Source organism: Vipera berus (genome assembly GCF_964194415.1).
Source record: "Vipera berus genome assembly, chromosome: 2".
NCBI classification, from domain to species: Eukaryota; Metazoa; Chordata; class Lepidosauria; order Squamata; family Viperidae; genus Vipera; species Vipera berus.
In genome coordinates, this window is record NC_138203.1 from 211,824,731 (window position 1) to 211,838,314 (window position 13,584).

The 13,584-nt window shown below is 40.6% G+C and overlaps 1 protein-coding gene across 1 annotated transcript in view; it reads left to right on the forward strand.

Annotated features, from left to right (window-relative positions):
• SGCD (sarcoglycan delta) overlaps positions 1–13,584 on the forward strand; it is a gene marked incomplete at both ends in the record, with an annotated part of 196,654 nt that overhangs the window by 109,508 nt on the left and 73,562 nt on the right. The gene's annotated exons all lie outside the window — the stretch shown is intronic.

Consider the following 13,584-nt stretch of genomic DNA (forward strand, 5'->3'; position numbering starts at 1 on the left):
GTAATGGAAATAGCAATGCTGCACGTTCCAATCTAATATTCTGCATTAAAGCCATTTGGTTTTGCCAGCATGTAGATCGCTTTAGAAGCTTGCAATTTATTTCATCTAAGTACACATCTAAGACTATTTAAATCACTTAAAATAATTTGGCTGTTCTGCTAAACCTTGGGGCAAGATGGTAGTTAAGCCCCTGTAGGCTGTTTTATTATTATTTAGAGTCTGTTTCTTAAATGCTTATGTTAAGTCCATTTCCATTTGTGATCCCCAAACCATAGTACTTTCTCACTTAGGCAGTAGAAAATAGCATCAACAGTTGCCATTAGGAAGATAAAATAGAATTCTGTTTTATATAAGTAAATGTCTGGTTATGAAATGGAATTTCCCTTGTTTTTCTTCTTATCTATGTCTCTGCACATTCTTAAAACCCACTTTGGAGAATTGGAAGCCTTCTGGAGGATATTTAAGGATATGAAGTCAGCTGCAGAATTCCATTTTCATTCAATTTGACTTCCACTTTCACTTCCCACTCACAACATAATATTTTCAATTTCTTCCCCCAATGTTTATAATGCAGGTATATTAGCAATCATATTTTTATGCTTTCAAATACCTTTCACAAAACAGCCCAATTATGCATACTTTTGAAACTTCCAGAATCTCTTGTGAAATAGTACAAACTGACAACAGCAACAAATACTTTATTCTACTTTTGATGAAGATTTTAACATTTGCCTCAGCTGGTTTCACTCATGCCTCATAAACCAATAATTAGTTCCAGAGGGGGAATTATTATTTTAAGTATCTTTTCTAAGAGTTTTGTATAGGTATATATTTATTATTAAAAATATTTATATTTTATAAACTTCAAAAAGCCAATAATCCTTTTTTTATTTATAGTTTCAGTGATGTGGTACTTAGGTTTGCAGCAATATGTCTTCAACTTTTCCTTTCAAAGCTAAGTTTATAACAGTTTTAATGCCCACCTTGATATGTGTTATACTTATTTCTTATGTTGATTATAATCAAACTAGCATAGGGTGGCAAATGTCTACTAATAAGTTATTTCAGCATTGACAAAGTCCAGGTTCCTCTTTTCTGCATGACCAGTCTTCAGATACTCTTATTATTCCCTCTCATGACCTTGCTACAAAAATAAATAAATAAATAAGCTATAATCTGGCAGGAAAGTTATTTTGGAGATGTTAAAGCAGCAACGATTGGGTACATATTCTATTTTTAATCTGGTTAATGATAATTATTTCCTTTCCTTTGTACTTGTTCAAAGCTTGATCTGAAATTTACTCTTTAAAGCAGTTCTGGGGCCTTCAAGTAAAAAAAGTAATAAGGTTGTCTCTTTTTTTATTTGAATTCTTTGCATCTTTTCCAGCATTAAAACAAGGCAAGGAGGGGAAAACATTGTTTAAAACATCTGAAAGTTAGATATATCTTTTTTAAAAAAGAAGGCATTAACTTATATTTTGTTTTGCAAACTACAGCCATGATGAGCATAGAATATATTACAGTCTGTCCTTGAAATATTCTTCTTTTACTATGTTTAATTTGTAACTAACTTTGATGTGATTCTAGCAATGTTTAAGATGAAGATGAATGTTCTGGTACTACAAGGACCAGAACATTATAAGCTAGCTTAATATTTCTTGATTGTAGTTCGCAAAATTTTCAGCTGTTAAATTCCTCATTAACTATTTTAATTTTGGTGCTTTCGCAAAGCATGTATTTTATGACCAAGCTATAGACCGGGGTCTTCAAACTTGGCCCTTTTATGACTTGTGGACTTCAACTCCCAGAATTCCTCAGCCAATATGCCTGGCTGAGGAATTCTGGGAGTTGAAGTCCACAAGTCATAAAAGGGCCAAGTTTGAAGACCCTGCTATAGATTTTCCAAAACTGTTGTTGGAATAGTGGGGCAGCTTCTTTATGAAAATATATGGCTTTAAATATTTCCCAGGATTGCATAGAGTTTGGACAGTGGACCAAAAGGCAAGATTTTGAAGAGATGGTATGCCCCTCTCAGGCCAGACTTCATTTGTTACATATTCGTTAAGTTTATTGAAATATCTAATTAAAATAAAAACTTTGGTCCAAAATTTTAATTTGCCATATATTCATAAAAAAGTAGTAGAAGTTGATTGATCACATACTTTAAAAGGATTATTTTAAATTCTTTAATAAATGTTCAGTATAAATTATTTTGTCTCAATGCAAATTTAGTTGCATTTTAGACATGTTTGGAGATTCAGCCACTGTGAATCACTTTTATATCAATAAATCATTGGTCTCAAAGTAGAGAAATAAATGTGTGTTTAAGAAAGTAATTTAAATTATTGATCTGTCATTTTCTCAAAGAAAGAGAGATGAATTTACAAAATTAAATCTTTTATTGATTTGTACAGAGAGGTTTTTCAGATACATGCCTGAAATGTTTAGGAATATATTGCTTGACTGTTGATGTGTCATCAAGTCAGCATCAACTCATCGCAACCGCATAGATCTTCTTCAGGATTATTTAAGGATATAGATATTGTGCTGGTGTTTTCTGCCCCATTGGTTAAGGGTGCAATGGCAACTCTAAGCTGTAGAAGAGTTTTCATAACTCTATGCAGGTATTCCTGAGCAAGTATGTAAAATGAAACCCAGAATTCTGAGTGGTCCTTAATTATACTTGTAAATCATTTTGTTGGTGATGTTGTTTTAGGATTATTAACTTATTTCTTTAAAAAAGAAACTGATTTGTTTCTTCTATTGAAGCAACAACAGTTGTAGCTAAGTTATATTTTAATAAGAAAACATTGAAAATTAATTTTCATGTTCATTTGTTAGTTACTTTAATGAAAATTGAATATTAGAGCACTAATAAATAAAGGGTAATCATAAAACATTATTCTGTTAATTAGTTCTTTTTATACTATGGATTAGTTTTAAATATGCCTTCTACATGCCACTTGGTCATTCATTACCAATGTCATATTATTATCAATGCACAAAAGCATTTTAATGAAAGATGAAGTAATTTAAATTAGAGTTTTTTTAAGAAAAGAAACTGCAATCAAATTAGCTTATAGGACAACAATAACAACAACAGACATTCAGTAAACATTGATTTCAAACATAATGACATTGGAACCCTGATGAGAAGAATAAATATGCCCACTGAGAAAGCTTGAAGTTTGATTATTGTGATGTTTATCCAATCTGGTGTAATAAATCCCATAGCTGAAGAATCCAGTGTTGCTTCTTACTAAACATCAATTCTATACTAAGCAAATATCACTTTAAACAGTGGGACTTTATCTAAAACTAGTGCAGTGAAGCCAAAATTTATTTGTTTCACCAATTACTTTCTGATCCATTGATCCTGAATGATTAATAATGCCTTGGAACTTTATAATGCCTTGATAAGACCACACTTGGAATACTGCATCGAGTTTTGATCACCACGATGTAAAACAGATGTTGAGACTCTAGAAAGAGTACAGAGAAGAGAAACAAAGATGATTAGTGGACTGTAGGCTAAAACATATAAGGAATGGTTGCTGGAATTGGGTATGTATAGTTTAATGAAAAGAAGGACTAGGAGTGACATGATAGCAGTGTTCCAATATCTCAGGGGTTGCCACAAAGAAGAGGGAGTCAAGCTATTCTCCAAAGTACCTGAAGGCAAGACATGAAGCAATGGATGGAAACTAATCAAGGACAGAAGCAACCTAGAAAAATTTCCTGACAGTTAGAACAATTCATCAGTGGAACAACCTGCCTCCAGAAGTTGTAAATGCTCCAACCCTAGAGGTTTTTAAGAAGAGATTGGACAATCATTTGTCTGAAATGGTATAGGGTTTCCTGCCTGAGCAGGATTAGAAGACCTCCAAGGTCACTTCCAACTCTGTTATTCTGTTATTTGTTTGTTGGTGGAAAGTGTTGTGTACTGGGTTCGTTGCGCAGGAATGAAGACGAGGCGAGTGAGTTCAGCAAAGAGCATGGTTTATTTCTTGCAGGATCTGAACTAGAGAACTGGGCTGCAGCTGCAGCAATTTATACCTTGGCCCCTAGGTGGCAGCCAATAGGTTTGAAGCAACCTATTGCCGCCTAGGGGCAACCAATAGCAGCGCTGGAGACGGGTTGTCTGAGATGCTGGGAGCCGTTAGCTAGCTGGCAAAGTAAAAAAATCTGTGATGCCAGTCCCCAGTCACTATATGCTTCAGTGACTCTTTTGTCACTTTTGTAGTCCAGACCATCCATGCAGCTTGTCCATTAGAAAAAGGGTGAAATGGGGCCGATGTTGCATGCCTGATGAGGTTTGCTCTCAGGAATGCCTGAAATTCTGCCACTGTAAATTGGGCTCCATTGTTGGATACTATGACATCTGGCAGCCCATGTGTGGCAAAGAGTTTCCTAAGCACCTGGATGGTCTTAGCATGTTAGCAACTGGAATTACTTCAAGCCATTTAGAGTGGCTGTCAACCACTATAGGGAAGAGCTGTCCCTGAAAGGGCCCAGCGAAGTCTATGTGAATTCTAGACCAGGGAGTGTGAGTCTCCTCCCACCTGTGAATTGGAGCGTGCGGCATTTCAGGCCTTGATTGCTGGCATGTGTAACATCCATGCACCTGGGCTTCAATGGCCTTGTCTAAACCTGGCCACCATAAGTAGCTTCTAGCTAAAGCTTTCATAGGGATAATACCGAGATGACCTTCATGCAGTGATTGCAAGACCCTGTCTCTTAGTGAGGTGGGGACTATGACCCTGTTCCCCCATAGGATACAACCCTTGTGAGCTGATAGCTCATGTCTTCTAGTAAAATAACTCTGAAATTCAGGGCCTGGGCTCTTATCTAGCCACCCTGTGTGCACCCAAGAAAGCACTCTACTTAGTGTCTTATCAGCTGTTGTTTCTGCAGCTATGTCCCCAGCATGGAGGGGAAACTCTGGAAAATACTGAATGGATAATATGTGGGCTGCTGGGGCCGGATCTGGTTCAATCTGTGGCAGTGGAAGCCTACTCAGGCCATCTGCATGGCCCATTTCTTTGCCGGGTTTGTGAATCAGCTTAAACATGTAAACTGATAAAAAAAATAGACCATCTCAGCATTCTAGGGGATAATATGTGGGGTGTCTGTTTGTCTGTGGTGAATAACCCCAATAATGGTTTGTGGTCTGTGAAGACCGTGAAGTCCCTGCCATATAAGTAGTCATGGAATTTTTTAACTCCAGCTACAATGGCCAATGTCTGTTTGTCAATTGGAGCATAGTTACGCTCAGCAGATGACAGCATCCTTGAATAAAATGCAATGGGAACCTGGATTCCATCTTTCTCTAAGTGACTCAAGATGCCCCCACCCCGTATGGGGATGTGTCACATGCTAAACAGACTGGTTTAGACTCCCTGAAATGAGTGATAGTGGAACTGACCGACAGAAGTGCCTTCAGGTCCTAAAAACTTTTTCGTGAATGCTGGTCCACATCCAAGAAGCTTTTTTATCTAAGAGCCTGTGAAGTGGCTCTGCCACTGCAGCCTTGTTAGGAAAGAACACGTGGTAGAAATTGAGGAGGCCCAAGGATGCTTGCAGCTCTCCTTTTGTTTTAGAGCTAGGTGCCATCTGAATGGCCTTTACTTTGGACTCAGCTGGGTGGATGCCATTAGCATCAATGCGAAACCCCAAAAATTCAGTCAAGGGAACCCTAATACTGCATTTGCTCTTTTTTAGTTTGAGGCCTGCTTCACGCAGCCTCTGCAGGACAGCTTTGAGCCTCCTTGCTAGCACTTCTGTGGATTCTCCGGCAATAAGCACGTCGTCAAAATAGGGGCAAACCCCTAGGTTGCCTTTGAGTGTGCGTTCCATGATTCCCTGAAAAATGCCCAGGGCTACATTGACCCCAAATTGCAAGCGCTTTACTTTGAAAGCCCCCCTGTGGGTCACAATTGTCTGTGCTGCGGCCGTGGCCTCATCAACAGGTAGTTGCTGATAGGCCTGCACCAAATCTAATTTTGCAAATGTGGTGCCACCCTGCAAAGATGCCAGGATGTGGCTCACCACTGGGACTGGGTATGCGTGCTGTTTAAGGGCCCGGTTAATTGTGCATTTGTAGTCTGTGCATATTCTGACTATTCCGTTGGCTTTAAGTGGTGTTACAATAGGAGTTTCCCACTTCCCACCATCTACTGGTTGCAACACGCCCTGTTCCACAAGCTTGTCTAGTTCCGTGTCAATTTTGTGCTTGAGGGCAAAGGGGACCCCGCGAGGCTTAATCTTGATGGGAAGCATGTTTGAGTCTAGTTTAAATGCTATTGTCAGGCCCGTGTAAGTTCCTAGGGCTGAATTAAACACATCTGCAAAGTCCTCGCAAACTGACGCTAGACTCGCGACTTGTATCTGGTTGATACTGGTTGCTTGGATGCCTAGTGCATCAAACCAATCGAGCCCAATTAGGCTCGTTCTCTGACCCCCTACTACAACAGCATCCAGGTGCCCTTAAAACCCTTTAAATTTAATGGCCAAGGTGGCTTCACCCTTAACTACAACTTTTGTGTTCTGGAAATCTGTTAAAAGTATGTCAGAGGGCCTAAGCTTGGCCCATCTCCTACTGCGACTGTACATGGAATTAAATGTGTCCAGAAAAATAATGGAAACAGCTGACCCTGTGTCCAGCTCCATCTTACAGGGGACCCCTTGCAGCTCCACCTGGAGTCTATACTTGGGTTTAAGGGGGTGTCAGGCCCCGGTACGGCAGACACTTCTATGGCTTAAGCAAAACCCCATGCTGAACAGCCCCGGGGCCCCGGTACCTCTCCTGGTCAGATCTTCTGACTGGTGATTCGATGGCCAGTCGCTCTGGCGACCTCTGCAAACTGATGCGATGTGGCCGGTTTTTCTGCAGGCCCCGCACATGGCTGTCCGGAACCTGCAGTCCAAGCGTTGGTGGCGGCTGCCACAACCTGGACATCTAGGCAAGGAATCTGCCTTGTAAGAAGTCTCTTGCCACTTGCTGCTGCGGAGCTGTTATTCGGGTTGTCTGTGCAACTTGTCGACTTTGGCGTCTTCTTTCTGAGTCCTCAGTGAGTTCTGCGTCCTTGTGGTGGACGGCTTCTTTGCGTAGCATCTTTCTGTCAGGCTGGATTGTTCGGACGGCTCCACCGGCAGCTTCATCCGCCATGACTTTCTTCTGGGCATTGGCGAATGACAGGGCTTCTCTTGCAAAAAGTTTCTGCTGCAGCTCTCTGTTGCAGAGGCCACAGACGAGCCGGTTTCAAAGTCACTCTTCAACATCTGGAAATCGATTCCAATGGTGTGGGCGCAAACAGGTTTTTGGCCAGATCAAACGTTGCTGGGCTGCACACACAAAGCAGTGTGGCAGCCTTCAGTCTGTCCTTTGTGACCTGGTTCGCCTGAAGGTAATTTTCAACCTGGGACAGGTACGAGGGCCATCCTTCTGGTTGCTTGATGTCAAATTCTTGCAGCCTTCCGACCTTGGGCATTCTGCTGGTCTTTGCAGCTGGATCTCAGTGTCTTCGGCTCCTGCCTCTCCGTTGCCCAGGGACTGGTCCTCTGAGTGCATGGTCACTAGCGTGGCTTAGCTAGCTGACCATAGGGGGGGAATTTGCTTTCCCGCCAGGCTTGCGCTGCCTCTCCCCTAGTGACTTTCAGCTTCGACGGAGAAGCAGGATCCCACCTTCATCGCCAGTGTTGTGTACTGGATTTGTGGCGCAGGAATGAAGACAAGGTGAGTGAGTTCAGCAAAGAGCATGGTTTATTTCTTGCAGGATCTGAACTAGAGAACTCGGCTGCAGCTGCAGCAATTTATACCTTGGCCCTTAGGCAGCAGCCAATAGGTTTGAAGCAACCTATTGCTGCCTAGGGGCAACCAATAGCAGCACTGGAGATGGGTTGTCTGAGATGCTGGGAGCCGTTAGCTAGCTCCCTGCTCTAGCAACCTACCAGCCGTTACCACGTGGTGTTAACAAGCAAGCCCAATACATTACAGAAAGAAAAGCTACACAATATCAAATATTAAATATTAAAGAGCTACACAATATCAAAACTGTTGTGAAATAAGTTATGGATAGGCCATTGCCACTATGGTAAGCCCCAGGCCAAAAGGGCTACTAGCGTTTTGGAAGTGAACTTGTAGTAATTAGACTTTACATTGCCCTATTTAATATTCTGTGGCAATAGAAAATTGTCCATCTTCCTACCCTTTTAATTCTTTTGCAAAAAGATTAACCTGTGCTGTTTTGCAGATTCACTACACCTTTTTATATGCATGTCAAATGTGCGTAGATAAAATGGATTAGGGCTAGTTAGCAATACACACCTGGAATTATTGCTTTTCTTCTCAGAAGCTAGGAAGAAAAGACTTGTTTTGAAGAGAGCAACTTTTTTTTCCATGTCATGGAGAAAATGGGATATTTGAAGAACTTGCACAATTGGATACTTGCAGTCAGTAATGAGTTTGATTGCCAAAGGGGATGTCTCATGTTATCTTATAGGAGGAATCCACTTCCTGGAAAAGAAGTGAAATATTGTTCTGACACTTTTAAGATTCTGGTAAACTCAAAAGAAAGGGAAGAAATCACTTTCCTATCATTGGAAGAAGACTCCTTACAGTATTTCTTGTGTCTAATTCATGCTGAACATTCGTGGTCAAATCCGGGGGTCGGGGTAGAAGAGGTATAAACTGTTCTCAGAGATGGGGGATTGGAATGCTAAAGTAGGAAGCCAAAAGATAACCAGAATAACAGGCAAGTTTGGCCTTGGAGTACAAAATGAAGCAGGACACAGGCTGATAGAATTTTGTCAAGAGAATACGATGGTCATAGCAAACACTCTTTTCCCACAACCCAAGAGACAGTTCTACACATGGACATCACCAGACGGTCAACACAGAAATCAGATTGACTATATGCTCTACAACCAAAGATGGAGAAGGTCTATACAGTCAGTATAAACAAGACCAGTAGCTGACTGTGGCTCAAGCCATGAGCTTCTCATTGCAAAGTTTAGGCTTAAACTGAAGAAAGTAGGCAAAAGCACTAGGCCACTCAGGTATGAATTAAATCATATCCCTGTTGAATATACAGTGGAGGTGACAAATAGATTTAAGGAATTAGATCTGATAGACAGAGTGCCTGAAGAACTATGGACAGAGGTCCGCAACATTGTAGAACAGGTAGCAACCAAAACCATCCCAAAGAAAAAGAAATGCAAGAAAGCAAAATGGCTGTCTGAGGAAGCTTTGCAAATAGCTGAGGAAAGGAGGGAAGCGAAAGGCAAGGGAGAAAAAGAAAGATATGCCCAATTGAATGCAGAATTCCAGAGAATAGCTAGAAGAGATAAGAATGCCTTCTTAAAGGAACAGTGCAAAGAAATAGAAGAAAACAATAGAATAGGGAGCACCAGAGATCTTTTCAAGAAAATTGGAAAGATGAAGGGAATGTTTCATGCAAAAATGGGCATGATAAAGGACCAAAATGGCAGGGACCTAACAGAGGCAGAAGAGATTAAGAAGAGGTGGCAAAATTACACAGAAGAACTATACAAGAATGAGCTTAACATCCCTGATAATCAAAATGAGGTGGCCACTGACCTTGAGGCAGACATCCTAGAATGTGAAGTGAAGTGGGCCTTAGAAAAGCTGAGCAAAAACAAAGCTAGTGGAGGTGACAGTATTCCAGCTGAGCTATTCAAAATCTTAAAAGACGATGCAGTAAAAGTGCTACATTTAATTTACCAGCAAATTTGGGAAACTCAACAATGGCCACAGGATTGGAAAAGATCAGTTTACATTCCAATTCCAAAGAAAGGCAGTGCCAAAGAATGTTCAAACTATCGCACCATTGCACTCATTTCTCATGTTAGTAAAGTTATGCTTAAAATCCTACATGCTAGACTCCAGCAGTATGTGGATCGAGAACTACCAGAAGTACAGGCAGGATTTCAAAGAGGCAGAGGAACTAGAGATCAAATTGCCAACATACACTGGATCATGGAGAAAGGTAGAGAGTTCCAGAAAAACATCTACTTCTGCTTCATTGACTATGATTGTGTGGATCATAACAAACTGTGGCAAGTTCTTAAAGAGATGGGCGTACCAGACCATCTTATTTGTCTCTTGAGAAACCTATATGTGGGCCAAGAAGCAATAGTGAGAACTGGACACGGAACCACTGATTGGTTCAAAATTTGGAAAGGAGTCCGGCAAGGCTGTATACTGTCGCCCTGCCTATTTAACTTATATGCAGAGCACATCATGAGAAAGGCATGGCTAGATGAATCAAAAGTTGGAATTAAGATTGCTGGAAGAAATATCAACAACCTAAGATATGCAGATGATACCACACTAATGGCAGAAAGTGAAGAGGAACTAAAGAGCCTCTTGTTGTGAAGAAGGAGAGTGCAAAACTTGGCTTGAAACTTAACATTAAGAAAACCAAGATCATGGCATCTGGCCCTCTCAATTCCTGGCAAACAGATGGGGAAGAAATGGAGGTAGTGACAGATTTTATTTTCCTGGGCTCCAAGATCACTGAAGATGGGGACTGTAGCCAAGAAATTAAAAGATGCTTGGTCCTCGGGAGGAAAGCCATGGCAAATCTAGACAGCACACTAAAAAGCAGAGATATCACCCTGTCAACAAAAGTCTGTATAGTCAAGGCTATGGTCTTCCCAGTTGCAATGTATGGCAGTGAAAGTTGGACCATAAAAAAGGCTGAGTGCCAAAGAATTGAGGCCTTTGAACTGTGGTGCTGGAGAAGACTCCTGCGAGTCCCTTGGACTGCAAGGCGATCAAACCAGTCAGTCCTAGAGGAGATCAACCCTGACTGCTCTTTAGAAGGCCAGATCCTGAAGCTAAAACTCAAATACTTTGGCCAACTAATGAGAAGGAAGGACTCACTGGAGAAGAGCCTAATGCTGGGAAAGATTGAGGGCAAGAGAAGAAAGGGACGACAAAGAATGAGGTGGCTGGATGGAGTCACTGAAGCAGTAGGCGTGAGCTTAAATGGACTCCAGAAGATGGTAGAGGACAGGAAGGCCTGGAGGAACGTTGTCCATAGGGTTGCCATGGGTCGGACACGACTTCGCAGCTAACAACAACAACAAAAAGAGATTGTTAAACTTAGCTGAAATGTGGTAAATATATCTTATGTCATCAGTGAAATTTTTTATTCACTATCAAGATACTGTTTATCCCCTATAAAGCCCTACATGGCATAGGCCAAGGCTACTTATAGGACCACATCCCTGCTTCCATTATTTCTGCTCATCCTACCAGATTTGCAGAGAAAACATTCTCTGTGCTCCCCTTATCAAATAGTGTAATCTTGCTGAAACCAGGGGTCATGCCTTCTCTGCAAATCTGTTTTGTGGATGAACATCCCTCTGAAGAACTGCATAGCTCCATCTCACTTTCACAAGGTTCTGGACACCTTGCTGGTCCCCAAGGCATTTAGGCCAGAAAATTAGAGAAGCTCTGCTATTAAGGTTGAGTTTTGAATTAGCAATTTGGAATTTGTTGTTGTAACCTTGACCATCATGGGTTTTATGGTGTAGTTGTTTTAATTTGTGTACATCACCCAGAGCCAGGCAGCCACATAATCATTAAAATAAATTAAATTAAATTATATATTCGTCAGCTAACTTAGTTTAAAGTGAAATTGGTTGTTTTGAGTTTAATCAAGCACTATTCAATATAGTAAAAATAAAATTAAAATACACTTGTGGATAATTATGATTTATAATTAAAATTTTACTTATAGCCTACTTTCTGTCCAGAGGAAGGTAGAGATTAGACAAACTTCCAAAGGAGTCAGCTCAATGCAGATTTCAACCAAAAAAGAAAACGAATAGTGGGCATAAAGACCAGTAAACAGGTTTGAAACCAGCTAGTGAAGGAAATGAGATCTTAGCACTATAGTCTTCCTTAAGTTTCCTTCTCCCTACCTCACTTGCTTAGCTCTTTTATCAACAATTGTTTATTAACTTAGGTTTCCTTCTGTGTTTTGGTTATCCACTCTACTGTTATAGTAAGGAAATTATCACAGAAATTAAATACTTTCATGGAATTCAGTGGCAAGGATTGGTTAGATCTGGGTATCATCAACATGCTGATGGTATCTAACTCTGGAATTTATATTGATTTATGCAAATATTGAAGCTTCAAAAGTACTAACATGGCTATGTTCCCTTTCCTTGCATCCAGTTCCCATCACAAAAAATCCATGTAGCAGCCAAAATCCCATACCCCATGTAACAGCTTCATTAAATTGGGTTAGGATAATCAACAGCTTCCATAGGGCAAGGCCCCCACCCAATACATTTAAAAGAGCCAGTAATTTCCCAACTCACGTGAAGGGAAGGTTTACTTAATAAAGATTTCACCACCTCCTCCTTTAAGCAAAGGGAAGCTTACTCCTCCAACAAGGAAACCCTAATTATCTCTTACAACTGTGAGCTCAGCATCCTGCTGCCTGATTAAATCAGCAGGGGGGCTGAAGGTTCAGCAAAGAGATGGTAACTCTCCCCCAGCCTGACAACATGGGTAAAAACTTGTATTTGATATTTTTCAAAATGTGATAGTTAAGTACATCAAGAACCACTGACATGCAAGCTCATAATTTGTGCAGTTAACCTTACCGTTCTTATTTGTAAAATGTCTTTGTCAATATATTTACAGGATTTATTTAAATATGTAGTGACCAGAATATCTCATATGTAATATAATTCTGTAGGGCTTGTTTCTTGTAAGTGTTCATAGAATTAAAGCTGATAGCTTTAAGCTAATAGGATTCTTTCCCCTGGTTTCCAAAAGCTGCTTCTTTGTGCAGCCTTACGTCCCCAGCAGCTGGCATTCTTTCTAGAAGGTGAAGAAGAAATAATCTGCCTTGCCTTTTGGCTTAGTTTGGAAGGTGAATATGATGGTTTAATAATTCCATCTTTGTATAAATTTTCTTTATTGTCTCAGGGCTTTGCATCTCAGGTATTCTCACCGAGGTTTTGTAATGCATACTTAGGTGAGAGAAAAGGTGGGGGGGAAGCAACACATCTCCATAAATATTTTCCACACACATCAAGCAACTAATAACTACCCTGTGTGTTTGTTATTTTTATAAAGGTATAAAAGGTAAAGGTAAAGGTTCCCCCGCACATGCGTGCTAGTCGTTTCCGACTCTAGGGGCCGGTGCTCATCTCCGTTTCAAAGCCGAAGAGCCAGCGCTTGTCCGAGGACGTCTCCGTGGTCATGTGGCCAGCATGACTAGACGCCAAAGGCGCACGGAATGCTGTTACCTTCCCACCGTAGTGGTCCCTATTTTTCTACTCGCATTTTTACGTGCTTTCGAACTGCTAGGTATAGTCAGGCCTTAATGTAAGTTTTATTGTTCAAGATCAAGAAATCTAGAAACTATTGTGTACTTATTTGGTTTCCTACAGCTCTGTTTGAAGTGAAAGGCCGTACCTAAAGAATGCTTGTTTTCTATGCTTATGCTATTTACATTTTTGCTCATCTCAGTTATGAAAATCCATTTGCAAAAAGGAAACAGAGTCACAATTTTGAAATCTCCTGTATAAGCCAAT